Genomic DNA, 20,513 nt, shown 5'->3' with positions numbered 1-20,513 from the left:
ATAAGTTATTTTAATCATCTTTTCCGGTCACTACCATGATTTTCTGCTTCAATCAGTTACCCTAACAGCGCTTCAACTCATGTTTACTCCCCTAAACGGCCTTCTGCCTACCGGTTTCAACTTTAGGATGCATAGTCTGGGCTTACCTACTCTTAGCATATTTTCATGGCAAACTTTCTCAAGATGATTTTTATAACAGTACTATTATATGATGGATAATTATAATCTACATGTATGAGATTATCAGGAATATACTAGTTTAGCTAGTCATGTTTATTGTGTTACATACCTGTTTTTGTAGATTCTTGGTGTCTTCTTGTTGATCTTTCATATTTTCTTGCTGATTCATAGCTTGCTTATCTTCCATAGCTTTCCTGTATTTTATCTTTAAGTATTTTATCTGTAAGTATTTCTTGTGAGAAGAGAAGAGAGAGGAGAGAGAAGCCCTTGGCCTGAAGATGTAGCCTGTTTTATTTCATAAACAAAAGGCTTATTTATAATACTACAAAATGACTTTTACTATTCATGAACGACCTTTACTGTTCATGGATCTGACTCTTGACTCTTACTATTCATGAACGACCTTTACTGTTCATGAAACTGACTCTTGACTCTTACTATTCATGAACGACCTTTACTGTTCATGAAACTGACTCTTACTATTTACTTTACGACTTTTACAAAAAACAAAATAACATAAAGAAAAGAAAGGAATCTAATATTTCTTTCATATTATTTTGTCTGCCATATTTCTTTGTCTAGCTTGTCGTCTTCTTCTTCAGTAATCTTCTTCTTGTTTATTCCAGTTGTACGTCTGGAACAATATTATCTTCTCCTTTGCATTTTGAGCATATGTGATCTGGATATTTGTGACTGATTAACTTGCAATATCTTGTTAATAATTCTGGAGAAATAAAATTTGTCCTTATAGCTCTTGTGGTTGTAGATTGTTCTGGCTTCAAAAGACTCAAGACCCATTGTCTTAATTCTTCCATATCTGGTTCTCGTATTTCTCTGTAGTTTGAATATATCATTGTCTGTTCTCTTGAATAATAACTCCAAATAGCATTCTGGTTTAGGTAGTTGTTTGCTAGTTCATTTAGTATAGTGGATATTCCGATAATCCTTTTATTTGCATAAAAGTCTGGAATATTTATTTTTTCTATCTCTTCTTGTTCTTCTATTTTTTTCGGTACTAGCATTTCTATTGTAAGTCCGATCTTGATAACTTGTATGATGGGTTTTATTTCTTCATATAGTATCTCTGCTGTAGCTGAATAGAATCGTATATAGAATAGTATTCCTTTGGTTATTCTTTTGTACTGCATAAATGCTCTGTATACTTCTGGTATGGTAGCTATTTCTTGTCCTGTCTGTGTATATACTGTATCTAGTAATTCGTAATTGTAGCAAGTGGCTACTAGATTTGCATTTGTATTTGGTAATGCTATTAGTTTATTATATCCTGTTAGATAATGAGTAATATAATCTTCATTTGGATTTTGGGTAGTTTGGGATCTTGGATTTTTGTTTAGGAAGTTTTGTATTTTATATATGTTGTCTATATATGTACGGGTTATATGGTTGTATGTCTTTTTGGCTTGGTTTAGGCTTTCTTTGTAGGTGTTTATCTGTGGTGGTAGGAATATTTTTTTCTGGGTATTTTGGATCTGTATGAATGGTTTTGAAAATAGATTGTTCATATTTGTATTTGTATATCTAGGTTTAATTTCTTCCTTTTTCTTTGCAGATAAACTGCTAGCTGTGCTGCTTCCTGCAACTGCATTTAACAAACTGTTATGAGTTTTTAGGTGTTTCTCAACGTCACCTTCTAGCTCTGGAATTTTAGAGACTTCCGATCGTCTTATCTCTGCATTTTTCAAGTCATGCTGCAGACCACTAGCTGTTTTCTTTAATATCTGTATCTCTTCTTCTATGCTTTCCACTTTTTTACAAAGTGTAGTCATAGCTAAGAGTATATTTTCCATTGTATTATCTGGTTCAGTTTGGGTAGCTTTGTCTTGATAAGTAATCTGCAACAACATTCTTGTTAGTAGTGATTATTTCAATTGTAAATATAAAATTTAATATATTTAATACCAGTCTGCGTATTTCTTTTGTTGTAATTGAATCTTGTACTTTTCTGGTTATCCACCATTTAACTTGGGTGTTATCTGTTCTTACAATAAATCTGTTATAGACTATATATGGTTCAAATGCTAATAAACATTTATATAATGCAAATAATTCTTTTCTATTTATTTCCCATCTTTCTTGTGGTTTAGTATAAGATCCTGAATAATATCTGCAATGATGTTCTATTTTTTCTTTATCATATTTATATTTAAGAACTCCTCCATAACTATGATTACTCGAATCTGTTTCTACAATATAAGTAAATTTCTTATTTTCATCTGGGAAGTATAGTTTTGGTAGTTTTTTACACAATATTTTGATCTTTCTTATTTGTTCCTTATCTTTTTCATCAAATCCATATTCTACATCCTTTTTTAGTTTTTTCTGTAGAGGTTTTAGGTTTTCTGCTAATTTAGGTATATATTCTCTTACTTGGTTTACTAGTCCTAAAAATGATTGTAATTTCTTTTTTGTATCTATGTTTTCATCAAGATTGATTATTTTTTGTACTATATGTGTTTGCATTTTTATTCCATTTTTATCTATTTGTATACCTAAAAATTCTATCTGATTCTTCATAATTTCTGCTTTGGTTTTGCTTAAGCTTATGCCAGAGTTTTCTATAATATGTATGAATTTTTCTAATAATCTTATATGTTCATCTTGTGTTCTTGAATATAGTAGTATATCATCTATATATACTATACAATTTTCTAGTTGGTTAAAATAATTGTCCATAAAATGTTGGTATCTTCCTGGTGCATTTTTATATCCAAATGGTAAAACATTCCATTCATAAAATCCTTGTGGTACTGTAAATGCTGTTAGTTTTTTAGATTCATCTTCTAGTTTTAGATGGTAAAATCCTGATTTACAATCAAATTTACTGAAGTAATTATATCCTTGGATTTGTCTTATTTTTAATATCTTATTAGGTATTGGGTAATTATATGTTTTAGTTTTTGCATTTAAGTTTCGGTAATCTATAACCATTCTACTTTTTCCTCTTTTTTGTTCACTATATTTATTTACTATAAATGCTGGACTTGTATGTTTACTATTACTTTCTTGTATGTAATTGTTATCTAATAATTCTTTTATATGCATTTTGAATTCTGCTAAGTCATCAAAGTTATATTTTAAAGGTTTTTGTGTTATTATGCTGTTTTCTTCTATTAATTCTATTTTTATTTTTGTTTTATGTTTATTCCAACCTTTTAGAGGGTTATCATTATATAATTTTTCTAATTCATTCTGGATTATTTTTACTTTGTCTATTGTAAATATAATAATTTCTAATTGAGTAGTTGTATTTTTACTTATATTTTCTAGTTTTTGTGTGATTTTTTCACTTCCTTTTATCCATTCTGTATTTTTTCTTTGTTTATTATTTACTCTTTTTGCTCCTACTTTATTTTTACATGGTGTGGTAAACCACCAGTGTGTCCTTGTTATTATATGTGGGTATAGTTTATCTAAAAATGGCATTCCTAATAATATATCCTTTGTAGTGAATTCAAAGTTATATATTTCTTCTATAGTTAATATTTTATCTCATATTTGTATTTTTATATTCTTGGCTCTGTAGTTAATCATACTACCTTCATTATTAAATCCTGTTACTACCATAGGTGTTTTTAATTTTTCCCATTTATCTGTTGGTAAACAATTATATTTACATATGTTAGCTTCTGCTCCTGTATCTATCATTGGTGTATAGTATCTATTATAATATCCTTCTACTATGATTTTTGCGAGTATATATATTTTCATTCTTCTGTTCTTTTTATTATTATTTTCTTATCTTTGTGTGTTATGGTTAATTGTTTATCTCCTAGATTGTATGGTTTTACTTTTTCTAACCATTTTATTCCTAATGTAATATTTTCGTTTTCGTTTTCTTGATATATTTTAAATTGTATTATCAAAGGTATTCCTCCAATAATTATTTCTTTTTCTGTTATTTCTTCATTTATTATTAATTCCTTGGGTAATTCAGGGCATAGTTGTTCAGTAGTTATTATTTCAGTTTCTGTTACTAATTCTCTTGTGATATAATTTTCTTCTTGGCCTGTATTTATTAATATTTGATATTTTCTTTGTTCCATGATTCCAGTTATATAGTAATGGTATGGATTTATTTTTTCTTTTGTGTTTCTTATTAAGTTTTTTGGGATTATATATTCCCTTCTTGATGTACTTATCCTTGACGATGTTGGTGTTTCATAAGTTAATTGGTTTGGTATACTTGATGTACTTAATCTTTCTTTTACTATTTCTAAGTCTTCTTCCATGTCAATTTCTTTATAACTATATTCATTATTATCAATAACTGTAACTATTCTTTCAAATGGATTTTCTATTTTTATTTTATTAATTTTATTTTTTGCTGCTATTTTATATTTTGTTGTTAAAACGTATAAGTTTTTACATCTAGCTGTAAATATCTTACTTCCAGGTGTTAATTCTATTCCTGATATTTTCCAGTATAATACTAATGATTTATCTATATTCCTATCGTTTATTGCTATTGAATAATTGGCACTTATTATGAATTTAAATTTTTGGTATATAAGATTTCCTTTTATTGCACTTATTATGCTTTTTTCTATAGGTTGGATTATTCTATCATCTGCTAAATATATTTCTATAGGGGTATCTATTCCTTCTCTAAAACATGCTTTTATTAATATTTCAGTTCCTCCTAGGTGTACATATTTAATTGGGTTTTTTGCCTTTATATCTTGTATTTCTTTGTTTATTATTCTTTTGTTTATTATTGGTATTTTGGCTTTTCCTTTTGTATATTTATAGTCAATTATATGTTCTTTTTGGCTAACTACGTAGTATTCTTCTTTTTGTCTTTTGAACCAATTTTTTATTGTAGGTACTTCAAATATTTTTTCGACACTGAGGTCTAATTCTTTTCCTTTTATTTGTTCAAATATACTATTATCAAATATAATCTTTTGTTCTGAGGATTCTTCATCTTTATATTCTTCTTGTGTTATTATTTTTATTTCTTTTTCAGTCATTAGGTTTCATCATCTTCTTTAGTTATTTCATCTCCTATTTCATCTTCTATATCTGATATTTCATATACACTATCTTCACTATCTAGTTCATAGTCTATATATTCCATTTGCATATATTCTTCATCATCAATTATGATTTCAGTTATTTGTTTTTTCTTTAAGTTTTTAGGTGCTTTACCGTCTTTAGCTATATGTCCTAATTTTTCACAGTTATAACAAGTACATTCTGTTAATTTCTTTTTTGGTCTAAATGGTCTTTTATTCTGATAATTTTTTACATAATATCTTTTTTTTGGTTTTTTATTTTTATATTTTGACTTGTATTTATTATATTTCTTTGTGTTCCATTTTTTATTATAATATTTATCTGTACATCCAAATTGTGGTGCTGTTTTGTTTTTACAACATCTTAAATTTTTTATTAATGTTTTTTCTATTTTTGCTTTTTCTTTATATTTTTCACATATTTGTACAAACCATTGTTGTAGAAATTTTATTCTAGCTCCTAAAGTATCTGTTAATCCTGCTTCATTCCAGTCTTTTATTATTTTAGAATTAAAAGGTTCTGGTAATTTTGTGAAATATAGTTTTCTTATTTCTTTGCTCTCTTCTGTATTATATGTTCCTTTATAATAATATTCTCTAAATGCACAAGTATATTCGTCTATATAGCACATATTACATATTGCTAATTTTGTTATTAGGTTTCTATTTATTTGTTTTTCCTTATTTTGTTCTTCAATTTCTGTAGTCATGCTACTAAATTCGTTTCTTATAGCTATTTCATATTTGTATAATATTTCTATATTTGTTGTTGCTATTTCACCATTAAATTTTTTATTGCTTCTTAAGGTATCTATACTTTCTCTAGTTAAATTTTGTAACCATAAGTTTACCGTTCCTATAAGTGTTCTTTCTATATATCCTGGTGTTTCTGTCATTCCTATTTTATTATCTACCAATTGTTTAGATACATATCCTATCCATAGTTGGATTATTTTATTTATATCTGCTACGCAATCTAAATCTAAAAAGTTATATTATTCTGATATTGGTTTTGGTGTCCATTTTTTATTTAATCTACTATCCCATAGTGTATTATATCTATCATGTTGTTCATAATTGGCTGTATAATAATTTGGGTATAATCCTTTTGGATTTTTTACACCTGATGTACTAGGTTTTTCTTTCATTTTTACATCTCCTGTATTTACTTCTACATTTTTTGTTTTTTCTATATTTTCTAAAAGTTCTGTATATGTTTCACTTATTTCGCTTGATTCTGACTCTTGGTCATCTATATTATTATCTATTTCTTCAATTCTGAGGGTTTCTTCTATTTGTAATATTTGTTTAAATTTATTTATTTCATCTGTTAATTCTATTTCTTTATTCTTTTCTCTTTGCTTGTTTTCATATAGTGCTTTTAACATATTTAACTCTTTTTCTAATGCCATAATCTTTGTATTTTTGGTTTCTTCCAATTGTTGTATTTCTTTGCTTGCTTGTTTTTTAATAATTTCAATTTCTTTTTTCTTATCAATTTCCTCATTTTCTCTACTTATTCTTGTCATAGCTGTTAAGCTATCTTCTAATCTTGCTGTTTCTTTTTCTATCATTAAGTATAATTGGTCTCCTATTTTTTTATATCTTCTACCTAAGTTTGAAAATATTATTTTTATTTTTAATCTGTCTTGGTTTTCATAGGTTTTTTCATCTATTGCAAATTCTTCTTTGTTCATTTTTTAATCTATAGCTCTGATACCATTATTGGTTAGGGTTTGTGGGCAATATTTGGGAGGATTTTGGCGGAGCAATATCTAGTTATTGTGACCTATTATAAGTATAATATATGAAGGAAATAGTCCTTTAAAAAGGCCTCTTTGGACGACACGAACTGGTCCATTTGTGGACTCTCATTTAAGCAAGTAGGTGACAAACCTACTTGTCACCTAGCAGCTTGCGTAGTCTCTCTAAAATACATATATCTCTCTATTACGATATCATATTGACAAACACTTTAATGATTTAGAAAATAGACTCATAGATATTAAATTTGATGGGTGAAAAATCCCATAACTCTAAGTATATTGGGAGAAAATCGCAGTTATATTTGACCCAAATTACAGTAAAACCTATGATCGTAACTTGTGATGACTTTCATCGACTTTTGTTCCAGAACTCGCTTGACTTCAAAACATAACACATGACTATCATACGACTAAAATAACTAATAACATAACCTCCTTATCATATTAAGAACCCTAGTCTCACAACAAAATTACATGTTATAACATTCTCAACTTGTCCACTTTCGACGAAACATTATTTTCTTCAATAATTGTAACCTCCGAGGTAACATGATTAACTTACTTTATATATTTTCAAAGATGATCTCATTTTTGGTCCTATATTAGTTTACTTATGATGTACTTTTACGTACGAAAATATAGGGTGTAACAACCTAATAGTTATATATCGTAGTTAACCATTTGAGCCTGTAATCCCGTTTCTTTGGCAACCACAGTGCAAGCCTTACCCATTTGTTTGAATTAACCATCTTTTTGAACCTTTTCACCTCTCATGAACACTTAAATTGTAATGAACTTTGTAAATGTTAAAGTGCGGGGTGCTGGTTTGGCTTTTGAATGGAACCAATGAAATAAGGAGAAATGTGCACTCTTTTGAAAAAAAAAAGAACCGCTTGAATTGAAAAAACAATAGTTGTATTGTGTGAAAAATATTCCTTGATAGTAGTGATTCTTGATGTAATTGTGCTTAAAGAAATATGGAGTTAATATGCATTGATGTGAAGGTGGAGTTATGGTTTGACACAAGTGTGGGAGGTGTAGTTAAAATGTATATATTAAAGTGCTTAGAGGGGTGTAGTCACTCGTATATCTAAATATATCATACCCGTACCGCAACATACATTACAACCAAATAAAGTCCTAATTGATCCTTGACTGAATGAGCTTGATTAGTAGAGTAGTACACTACGGACAAGCCTATGGTTCATTTTTTGTGGCATATAAATGTTGTTTCTGAGAGTGAGTGAATTCTTTCTGTATTGAGTTCTTAATTTTTCTTGAATTTTGTGTGTGTGGAACTACTCTATTTTGTTGTGCGAGGGCACTTGATTCATAAAGGAAAGGTGATATCGTTGACCTCTATGTTAGAGTAAGTGAGCGGGTTATGAAAAATGTGTGGTGCTTGTGAGTCAAATCTTGAGGTGAGGATGTTAAACTATTGTGCTTAGTCTATTTTGAATATTTTTGGTATGATGATTTATGAGAGTGGTTTAAAAAGGCTGTGTTGTTGTAAAGTGTAGAAAGTTGCTCGAGGACGAGCAAGAGTTTAAGTGTGGGGTATTGATAAACGGCCAAAAATGCATATTTTTCGGTGTACTTTCATCTTATAACTTGTGTGGCTACGGTAGGTTACATGAGTTTTTGTAGTGAATTATGCTCATTACGTGCATTCTTATGTGTAGGAGCAAGCTGGACGAAATGTGAGCAAAAGAAGTTGATTCGTGACCAAAAGACAAAAGAAGGACTTTGCTAGTTCACTCTCACGTGCACACGAGAGAGTGAACGAGTTATTGAGGAAAAGCTTGAAAAAAAAATAGCGAAGGGTATCAAAAAGGCATGGAAGTGCACGAGAGACCTAGAAGAAAAAGAAAAAGAGAAGAACTTTGCTCGTTCACTCTCGCATGCGCACGAGAGAGTGAACGAGCTAACCTAAAAAGGCTATTTCGAAGTGGGCTTGTATTATTTCACCCCATTCTAACCCTATCCCATATAAATAGTCTTTAAACTCACTTTTGTGAAGGAGAGACATGACTTGTGAAGGAGGAACGTGACTTTTGAAGGGGAGAAGACGTTGGGAACATTCTTGGAGGAGAAAATCATCGAGTTCTTCATTCCTTCATCTTTTCTTTGTAATTTGTTATGCAAAATACTTGGAAAATTGTTGCTACGAACATGAGTGGCTAAGCACTCTAATTTCTAGGGTTGTGGTTGACATGATTATTAACATTTGTTAATTACATCTCTGTTAATTCGAATTATCATCTTGTGGTTATTTCTTTAATTCTTGTTTTAACTTGTGAATTGTTGTCGCTACCAACTAACCCTACTATCTATGCTATGCTTGGGAAAGCCATGTTTAGATTAGAGTAGAATAAAAGAGAGTTTGTTTCTGAACCCGTGGCTCAGGTATCGATTTCGCAGTTAAGATAGGAATATACCTAACAGTCTTGCTTAATTGAACACCTTATTATATTCGTTCATGATAGACTCAATACCATAGGAATATAGGATTGATATATTATGGACATGTGAGTAGTATTGTGGGAACATGCTATTCATATAAACGATCCGGTTAATTAGCGACCATAGATTATATGGATTAACGAGTATGATTAGTGAACTTAATATGATTGATAAACCAACCACAACCCTCGAATCTTCATCTCCTATGAATTAAGATCTCATCATACACATTTGCATTCTTGTAAAATTAGTTGTTACTTGTTTAATTTCCGCAATAGTAGATTAATAGAAAAACATCACTCTTGATTACCTTGGACAACTAAGTGATTTTAGTTTGCTTAGTTAAAAATTGATCTAAGTCTCTGTGGGTTCGACATCCGACTTTCGAGTCACATTATTACTTGACGACCACGTATACTTGCGTGTGTGTTTGGTCGCAACAGAAGCATCCTTATGGCACACTAAAACAATAATTGTGATCACGAAATCGGAAGCAACTGCCTCTGGCCTGGCTGGAAATATGTAACAACGAGCCTAACCACCACCTGATCGACCTACCCCTCTGGGGTGACCCCGAACTACCTGAGTCCTACCCCTAACTGGTTGGGCATATGGTATACTTGCTGGTGCTAATATAATAGGCTGCAAGCTCTGCTATGGAACCCTGCCTAGAAGTCTGGGGCAATCCTTCTTGAGATGACTCAAGTCCCCACACTCGTAACAACCCTGCCTCGGAGGAACGTATCACCATAGTAGCTGCTCGTAGAACCCTGACCAGATGGAGCACGATAGGAACTCTGTACCGGTAGTGAACTGAATGGCGACTGAGCTGGGCGAGCACTGTGTGAACCTTGGCTAACTAAAGCACCACGAGGAACATGACGAGCTGCCTGAGAGGGCCTATACTGACGACCTCTGTTGTAGTGTGACTGGCCTCCAAATGAGGCACAGCTGAAACCACCTAAACCACGAGGCCTTTTGGCCTCCCACTCCTCACGCTCAAGCCTACGGATCTGCTCAAAGCATCATCTCGACCACCTGGTCAAACCTAGCATTCGTCTCAGCCCTTCGAGCCAAACTGTAACGCAAACTATAGTTGAGGCCATCCATAAACATCCTCATCTTCTCCCTCTCAGTGGAAACCAACCATATAGTATGACGTGCCAAATCTACAAATCTTATCTCGTACTGGGTCACAGTCATATCTCCCTGGTGTAGCTGCTCAAACTTCCTATCCAACTCCTCTCTACGAGTCTGTGGAACAAACTTCTTTAAGAATAGAACCGAGAACTCATGCCACGTAAGTGGTGCTACGCTTGTTGGCCTGGCTAACTCTTAATCTCGCCACCATCTGTAGGCGGCCTCTGTCAGCTAAAATATAGTAAAAGAAACCCGACTGATATCCAAAATACCCGCAGTACGAAGAATCTGATGACACAGATCCAGAAAATCCTGAGCATCCTCTGACTCTTCTCTGCCGAACTCAGGCAGATCAAGCTTTCTAAACTTCTTCCACCTCCTCTACTATGCATCATCCATAGATGGATTAGCCTCAACCCCGAGCAGCAACAACTGGCTATATTGGTAACACCCCTGGTGTCTGATGGCCCTGAGCTAGCTACTCTGGAGTATGGGCGGCGGGAGTCTGGGCTCCCCCCCAGCCTGTGAAGTAGCTGGTGCAGCTGGTATAGTAATCGTCTGAGCTAAGCTCATACACATGGTTAAGATCTGAGCCAAGGCTTCCTGAAGAACAAGTATTACAATAGGTACCGCCGGTGTCTAAGCTGGTCCCACCAGCTCAACAGTATTCAAAACCTGCTCCTCTACTAGAGTGACTAGTGGCTCCATAGGTGCTACTCTAGCTGTAGTGTAAGCCCCACCTAGGCCCTAGCTACCTGCCCTAGCTTGTTGTACTGGTGCCCGTCCGCCTGATCTTGCTGCACGTGTCCTCACCATCTATGAGAGAATAGAAGGGTAAAGGTTCAAACTTCGAAAATAAAAAATTCGCATGACAAACATGCAAGAAAGTGAAGTTTTTCCTAAAAGTTTGGTAGCCTCTCGAAGATAAGTACAAACGTCTCTGTATCGATCCTCAATACTTCAATAAAGTTGCTCATGACCATAATATCTATGAACCTAGGACTCTGATACCAACTTATCATGACCCAGAAGCCCAACAAGTCGTGATGGCGCCTAACACACATGCTAGGCAAGCTAAACATGCCAAAATGAAATATAAATCCGGAAACAACTGTATAATACAAGTCTAGAAGCTTTAACACAACATAATATCGCCAATACAAGGCAAATCCCCCAGAACTGGTAAATACACAGTCATGAGCTCTAAAATGGAATACAAGTATGAAAAGCTAAATAACAATCTGTTTAAAATAAAGACAACAATACATAAGAAAACAGATTCCAAGACTGCGGTCGAGAAAGCAGTTCTACCTTGTCTCTCAACAGGGTTTTAAATATGAGAAACCTCACAGTTTAAAGCTTAAAAGTCAATACATGGCATAACATAGCCTAAGCACTACCCGAGCATGGATAAATACTCTGGTGCTCGCACATGGGTTCAACCCTACACATATGCGCACCCATAGCACGCAGCTATCACAAATAACTCAGGCATCTAGTTCCTCAACCAAGTTCAAGTAAGATACTTCAAGCAAGCCAAATCACTCCTCTAACAAGCCCTTCTTGCATGTATCAACCTCCGGACGATCCGAGTCTAGTCAAAATAACTTAATACTATCAATAAAAGCCATAAGAAGCGATTCCAAAAGATAAAGCTAGGATCTTTAACGAAAATCAAAAAGTCAACCTCGGGCTCGCACCTTGGAACGCGACCAAACTCATAAATTCTGAAGACACATTCTGATGCGAGTCCAACCATGCTAAAATTATCTAATTCTGACTCCAAATTGACCTTCAAACCCTCAATTTATTGTTTAGAAACGTTTCCACAAAAATTCCCATGTTCTTCAATTCAAATCACCAATTAAATAATAAAAATAAAGATAGAATCATGAATAATGGATAAATCCGAGTAAAAAAATACTTACCCTAATCCAAAACTTAAAAATCCTCTCCAAAATCATCCAAATCTGAGCTCCACAACTCAAAATAAGATATATAACTCAAACTATCGAAATAGAATACTATATAGTCTCCGCAAGAGTTAAACATCGCGATCTTGGAACCTACGTCGCGATAGTGAGGCACAACATTTACTGCCCTCAAAATAGCATATGCAAAAGCGAGACCCATCTCGCGAATGCAATGCTCACCAATCCCGCCACTTCGCAGTGTGCTCCTTTCCGCGATCGCGTAAGCTTATCGCCAGATGCCCCCAGCTGAGCAGCTCTTCAACGCGAACGCGTGACCATCATCGCGATCGCGACGTCCTGCCTCTCAAAGCTTCGTGAACGCAATGAACAATTTTTCCTTCCCACAAAATGCCTTCCGCGATCGCGACAGCCTCTTCGCGATCGAGAAGAAGGAAACTAGAACCTCGGAAACAGCAGTCCAACAATGATGGAAATAGTCCAAAACCCATAGGGAACACACCAGAGGCCCCAGGGACCCCGTCCATTCACAGCAACAATTCCCAAGACATAACACAAACCTGCTCGAGGCCTCAAATCACATAAAATAACATCAAAATCACGAATCGCACCCCAATTCAAACCTTGTGAACCTAATGAACTTTCCAAATTCAAAACTAACGGCAAACAAGCCTAATCTTCTCGGAATGACCTCAAATTTTGCACACAAGTCATAAATGATACAACATATGTATTCTAACTCTCGAACCGAAATTCGAACCAGATATCAATAAAGTCAACTCCCGGTCAAACTTCTCAATTTTTCAAACCTTCAACCTTCCAACTTTCGTCAAAATGCACCAAATCAACCTACGGACCTCCAAATCAAAATTCGGATACACCTCAGTTTAAAATCACCATACAAAGCTATCGGAACTATCAAAACTCCATTTCGGAGTCGTCTACACAAAAGTCAAACTCCGTTCAACTCATTCAACTTATACTTCCAATCTTGGGACTAAGTATCCCAATTCACTTCGAAACATCCCGAAACCAAACTAACCACCCCGGTAAGTCACATAACCGCAAATGAACATAGAAGAGGCAATAAATAAGGGAACTGGATTACAATACATAAAACGACCGGATGGATCGTTACAACGATATCTAAACATATGGACATCAGAAATCGGCCAACTTGATGCAGATCCAAGATATCACTATTTTATGACTAAATATGTTTAGATTTCTTTTGGCAATATCGTTAGTTTTGAACTCTAGACAAGCTTTTGAACATTGGAATTGGAAATGGGCAGTGACGTTATTAAGTGTTTTACATACTTAGACTCATAGAATACTTTAAAAACAATATTTACCTAGACTCAGCCTTAAACGGTTTAAGTTCGGTCGGTTAACTATTCAGTATGGATCTTAAAACGTGACTTTAAAACCTTCCCTTTAGATTGATTGAACACTTGCCCGAGAATATTTAGGTCAAGTAGACCATCAATGAGTTGGACTTTAATACATTACTCTAATTAATTTAGGTGTTTGAATTCTCCATAGAAATAATTAGGTGGCAAATCTTTAACTTTAATCAAATTCAAAATTTCCTATATGTTGTACCTTAATTTAAAGTTTAAAATGATATATAACAGCTTGGCAACTCTGTTGGGACTTAGGTTCTAACCGTAATGGACAAGAAGGAGTCAACATAATTCAAGTAGCATAGTTTAGGAGTTAATTTTTATTGTACTTATTTCATTTGTCATGTAACAAAGTGTAAACTAATTTTTTGTACTTTAATTTTGGCAAATAGAATCGCTTGATTAATCAAGAGCAATCGAATGCCATAAAATCGCACATTTATCCTTCAAATACACGTTAGGCCTACCTCTAGCACAAAGAGGTCTCTTGTATATTAAGACACATTATCATTATTTGGCATACCTGTGTTACTTGTTAATTTTACTTGCTATATGACTTTATTTGACGTTTACTTATCTAATCTAGCATTATTATATCTTGTTATTTTCTCATACTTACTTGTTTTCTCTTTTTCTTATTTTCTTTCTTAACAAAACAAATATTTTTTTTAAAATTAATGGTTAACTTGTGAGAACCATCACATCCATATTCTAAAAGAATCCAGTCACCATCTTCACGTTATTAGAGTCCGTTACATATCTTTAAGACTCACTCATTCGCTAAGCTACCAATCCAAGACTAAGACAACGAGAACATCCTAAAACTTTGCCTACCATTTACTCAAACATTACCAATCTCCACCCACCCACCCTATAGGATAGCAAACCTAATCGCACTTTCTATCGATATCTATTTCATATTTACTAAGTTACTAACAAAACTATCCAATCAAAATAACCAAATAAATCTATACTCTTACAATTTTATCAGTTTTATTTTCGAACAATATTTGACCTAATTGTTGTTCCGACACGATACGTAAGCCATACTACATAAGGATTCGATCATTCTACTGGTACAAACAACGTGCTCTCAGACAAAGTCAAAATAAAGAGTCGTCTCAATAAGATTCAACACCTCTTCCCAAACTAAGAATTTTTCGTCGGATGCAAGAGTAACAAAGGCCACGAGATGATGATGTTGAATCAACATCAATTCCACTAATCATCACCGAAAAAATCATTTGGCCCGCCACGGATTTATGTCTCACTTTAGCGATTGAGTGCGTTGACCAAGAGTGGAAACGTCATTCAACCCACCTCGGCCAAATCATTGCCAAATGGCTTTATATCTCATTTTATCCTTCACTTTACTTTTTATATTTATCATAACTTATGACTCACCTAATAACTTTAGCCTGAATTTTGCAGGAACAAATATCTAGTCTACATATTAATATTGGAGGCGTTATTAAGCCTGTTGCAATCTATCATCATAAGAATAAACTTCAAGTCTACCATTCAAGATCAAAGGCATCATTCAGCCCTACGATTCCTCACATCATAAGCCGAGCGACTTTCCTCTTACTTTACTCTCCACTTTACCTGTTACTTTATCTTTCACTTTATTTACTTTAACCACTTTAACTTAAATTTTAGAAGAATCATCTTTAAGTCCATTATTTGAGATTAGTTGCGTCATTCGGTCCATAGAAGCCTCAACTTCATAAGCCAAACGACTACTTTCCTACCTTACGCTCTACTTTATCATTTACTTTCTATTAAATTTATGACTACAATGACTTTAGCCTGACCTTAATGGGAAACATTATTCAAGACTTCAAAAGTATTAATACGACATCATAAGCCAAACAACCTCATTCATACTTTATCATTGACTTTACATCCTACTTTATCATGCACTTTCAACTTTATGAATTTATCCTGAACTTTACAGGAATAATCATCAATTCTCCAGAGAAAAATGGAGATATCATTCATTATCAAGTATCTGAAGACAATCAAAGATCTCATTTGGGAACTTTACAAATGACTTTATTTATAGTTTATCATTGACTTTACTCTACTTTATCAGGACTTTATGACTTTATCCTGAACTTTACAGGCAACTATAACCGTGACTTTACATGAATCATTCATCACCAAGTCGCCGAAGACAACCAGAGAGGTCATTCAACCTATCACGACCTCATCCTCATAAGCCACATGGCATCATTCTAAACTTAATCATTACTTTACACCTACTTTATTATGACTTTACGACTTTATGACTTTATCATAAACTTTACAAAAAATAATATCCAAGACTTTACAAGTATCATTTATCATCAAGTCTTTGAAGGAAACCGGAGTCAACTTCATCAAAGACTTTATAAACATCATTCATCATCAAGTCTCCGAAGAGAACTGGAGGCATCATCATCATCAACTCCACCGACCACAATTGCAAGGCTCATTAGGCTTATCCACCTTTAATAGGACATTTAGGCTCGTCCGCCTTATAAAGGACATTAGTCGCATCTGCCTTTAATAGGATATTAGGTTCGTCCACCTTCAAAAGGGGCATATTAGGTTCATCCACCCTCAAATAGTACATATCGGGTCCGTCCTCCCTCGAATAGGGCATATTGGGTCGTCTACCCTCTAATGAGACATATCAGACAACTTTATCCAATATTGTACAAGCATAATTCATCATCAAATATCCAAAAACAATCGAAGGCAGTTTTTCATCAAGTCTCTAGAAATAAATGGATTCTTCAATCATCATCAAGTGCCCAAAGACAATCGAAGACATCATTTGGCTATACATCCTCATTTTTTATAAGTGGCACGGCTTCATTTCTACTTTAGCATTGACTTTACCCCCTATTTTACCACGATTTTACAACTTTACAAATGACTTTATGCCTGAACTTTAGAGAAAACTTTATCCAAGACTATACACGCATCATTCATTATCAAATCCCTGAAGACAACCAGAGACATCATTTGGCCACATGACTCCATCATCATAAGCCACACGGCTTCATTCCTACTTTAGCATTGACTTTGCCCTCGACTTTATTATGACTTTATGACTTTACGACTTTATTAATGACTTTACCTTGAACCTTACTGGCAACGTCATTCAAGAATTTACAAGCATCAATATCAAGAAATATTATCTAAGACTTTACAAGAAACATCATACAAGACTTTACAAACATCATATCAAGGCCACTGCCCAATAAATAGAGGTGTCATTCACGGCCTTCGTGACCTCTGTAATACCCCGACCGATCTTTTTGAGCTCTAGCATATCGTTCGATGGGTTGAGACCTTGAGTAGCTTCACTTTAGGTATGATGACTTGCACGTGTAGTCGGATTAGAATTTTTGGAAGATCAAAGTTAGTTTGGAAGAATAATTTTCAATTCGAAAGCTTTAAGTTGTAAGAGTTGACTAGGGTTTGACTTTTGAGTACATGACTTCAGATAAGAGTTTTGACGGTTCTGTTAGGTCCAAATGTTGATTTTGGACATAAGTGTATGTATGGATTTGGATTTGGAGGTCCGTATGTTATTTTGATACTTCTAGACAAAAGTTAGAAGATTGAAGGTTTAGAAGGTTGATAGGTTTGACCAAAAGTTGACTTTGTTGATAACGGATCCAGATTGTAGTTCCGGGAGTTGGTATAGGTCCGTTATATCATCTGGGACTTGCATAAAAAATTTGAGATTATTCCAGGTTGATTTGGTATGGTTCGGCTTGAGTTTTAGAAGTTTAAAAGTTCATTGGTTCATTAGGCTTGAATGATGTGCGATTCATGATTTTGATGTTGTTTGGTATGATTTGAGGCATCGAGTAGGTTCCTGTTATATTTTGGGACTGGTTTTGTGATTGGACGGGGTCCCGAGAGTCTCGAGTGTGTTTCGGATGTGTCGCGCTCTCATTTGATGTTTCAGCGTCGTTTCTTTGGGCATAAAGGGTACTATATTGAGCAAACGAGCATTGTAGTTGAGCATATCTTGAGTTGTAGAGCTCCGTTTGAGGTGATTTTTGTGGTATCGTTCTCGTCTCAACAAGGAGTAACTATCTAACCTTGATTTTTATATTTTACCATGATTATTTCCGTTAGTTATCATTTTTATCCGTATTTGGATTGTAAAAATTGGGGGTTTGAGTCCCGAAGTTGAGAAATGATAGATCCTTGATTTGATAGTTAATTCATGGAAAAAATTAGATGATTTTACGGATATACACTATATGAGTTATGGATAATATTTATTTTTGATAATTTTCAAAATTCGGGCATGCGGACCCGGGGTTGACTTTGTTGACTTTTCGTGCGGAGATGGAAATTTATTTCTAATTGTTAAATTATGAGTTTTGACTATATTTTAATTTGTTTGCATATTCTTTGGCTAGTTTCAGATCGTTTGAAGTTGGTTTGAGGTATTAGAGAGGCGTTAGAGCCGGTTATCGAATTTCAGAGCGAGGTAAGTCTCCTGTCTAATCTTGTGAGGGAGAATTTACCCCGTAGGTATTGTATTTGCTATGTGCTACATGTTGTGGGGGCTACATACGTATGAGGTGACGAGTTTTCGTGCGTATGCTATAATTTATGATTAGGTACGAGTAGACTTCGATTCACGCTATGTTTTAAATGTAATATTTGCGTTACCATCTCCTGTTTAATTGCTTTAGTTTATGCTCTTGTCTGAGACTAGACTTGTTTGTTGTATTGGACGTACGAATTTTGATATGTGGTCAGCTACTGGAGTAGCAGTATAGATTACACTTCATTTAACAGATTTCTTCTATGTTTTACGTAATTATCCGAAAGTTTCTTGAATCCCACAACTCACACATATTCGTGAGTAGGGCCAGCAACCCATCAAGTCTTCGTTATTTCCTGGGGATCGGGCCGAACGCCTCGGCAGTATATATTGAGATGAATCCACGGATAAGGACGTATGACCTCGGTAGTGTATGTATACGACTATAGATCGGGCCGAACGACCTTGTCATAGTTCGTGCGCAAAATCACTAGGAGTCCGAATACCCACGAGATTACCCTCTTGATTGAACATAAAAATTTCATGATATTCTCTTTATGAAATGAGATTGGATATTTAGTTGATATATCTTGTTTGTTGAGATGGCATGTGGCACTTGGGGATTTGTAAACTGATGATATTTTGCTAACGAATTTCTTTATCTAGTGTTCCTTATTTTATTGATCCTGTTGTATTTCATGCTTGCTAATGATTCCTGCATTTTATTTATTGGACCACTAGTAAGTGTCGATGTCAACCCCTCGTCACTACTTCTCCGGGGTTAGGCTAGATACTTACTGGGTACGCGTTGATTTACGTACTCATACTACACTTCTGCACTAAACGTGCAGAATCTAAGAGGTTCATTTGGTGGTCATCTTGGCGCGTAGGCGCAACTGCTGAAAGAACATTATGGTGAGCTGCTTTCTATGCTATGCACCACAACCCTCAGAGTCTCCATCTTATTTATTTACTTTATCCTATATATTTTATATTCCAGATAGATGTTGTATTATTATTTCACTATTTAGCAGACGCTCATGCACTTGTGATATCAGGTCTTGGGGATGTTTTAGAATTTGTTTATGGTTTTACCTAACATTGACATACTTTCACTTTATGTTTTATTTAAATTATATGTATATACAATTTTTACTGCATTAATATCCTTATCTAATAAGATTAACGATTTCAAAAATAATAAAATATTCTTATCTAATAAGATTAACGATTTTTACGCAAGTAATGATTTCACTGTCGGCTTGCCTGGCGACGATGTTGGGTGCCATCACGACCTATTATGGGAATTGGGTCATGACAGCTTGGTATAAGAGCTCTAGGTTCACTTGGGTCTCACGAGTCATGTGCGAGTCTAGTAGAGTCTTGCGGATCGGTACAGAGATGTTTGTAATTATGTTCGAGAGGCTACAGGGTTGTTAGGAGTACTTCCCTTTTTGATTCCTCGTCGTGCGTTTTGATTCCATTGAAGCTTATGCCTTCTTTTCCTTCCTACTCATTATTATATGATGTTGAGCGCTTGTTATCAATTGTGCATCGAGGAGTTGTAGTGGTACTGTAGATATGGTGCAGGATGTTTATCCTTGCGTATTCGGGCAGGTTACAATACTTTATTACTTGTCGACGACGTATACTTGCGTGTGAGTTTGGGAGCAACATCAGAAGAGTGTGAAGAATACTTGGGGAATTTCTATGTTATCATCGGGTCTGCGGTGTAGTGTTGGAGAAATGGGAAAAATAACTTCGGATTCGTGGAAGGTCTTTCAGAATGGGTGTATCAGTTGGAAATACTATTGAGTGCATGAAGAGGGTATGAGATGACGCATGGGTATTGAGATGATGTGGTCTCGTGATTTCGGTCACTCGGGATGAGTGCTATTTGAGGTACGTTATGTGTTTGAATAGAGCTATTATTATTTCGAAGGCAAGTCAAGAGTAATTTGAAAGAAGTTGGGTTAGTTAGTAATGGTTTGAATCAGCATGGTTATGGAAATGATCAGTTCCTTTGGTGT

Source organism: Nicotiana tabacum, chromosome 13 (genome assembly GCF_000715075.1).
Source record: "Nicotiana tabacum cultivar K326 chromosome 13, ASM71507v2, whole genome shotgun sequence".
NCBI lineage: Eukaryota > Viridiplantae > Streptophyta > Magnoliopsida > Solanales > Solanaceae > Nicotiana > Nicotiana tabacum.
This window is presented reverse-complemented; position numbering follows the sequence as displayed.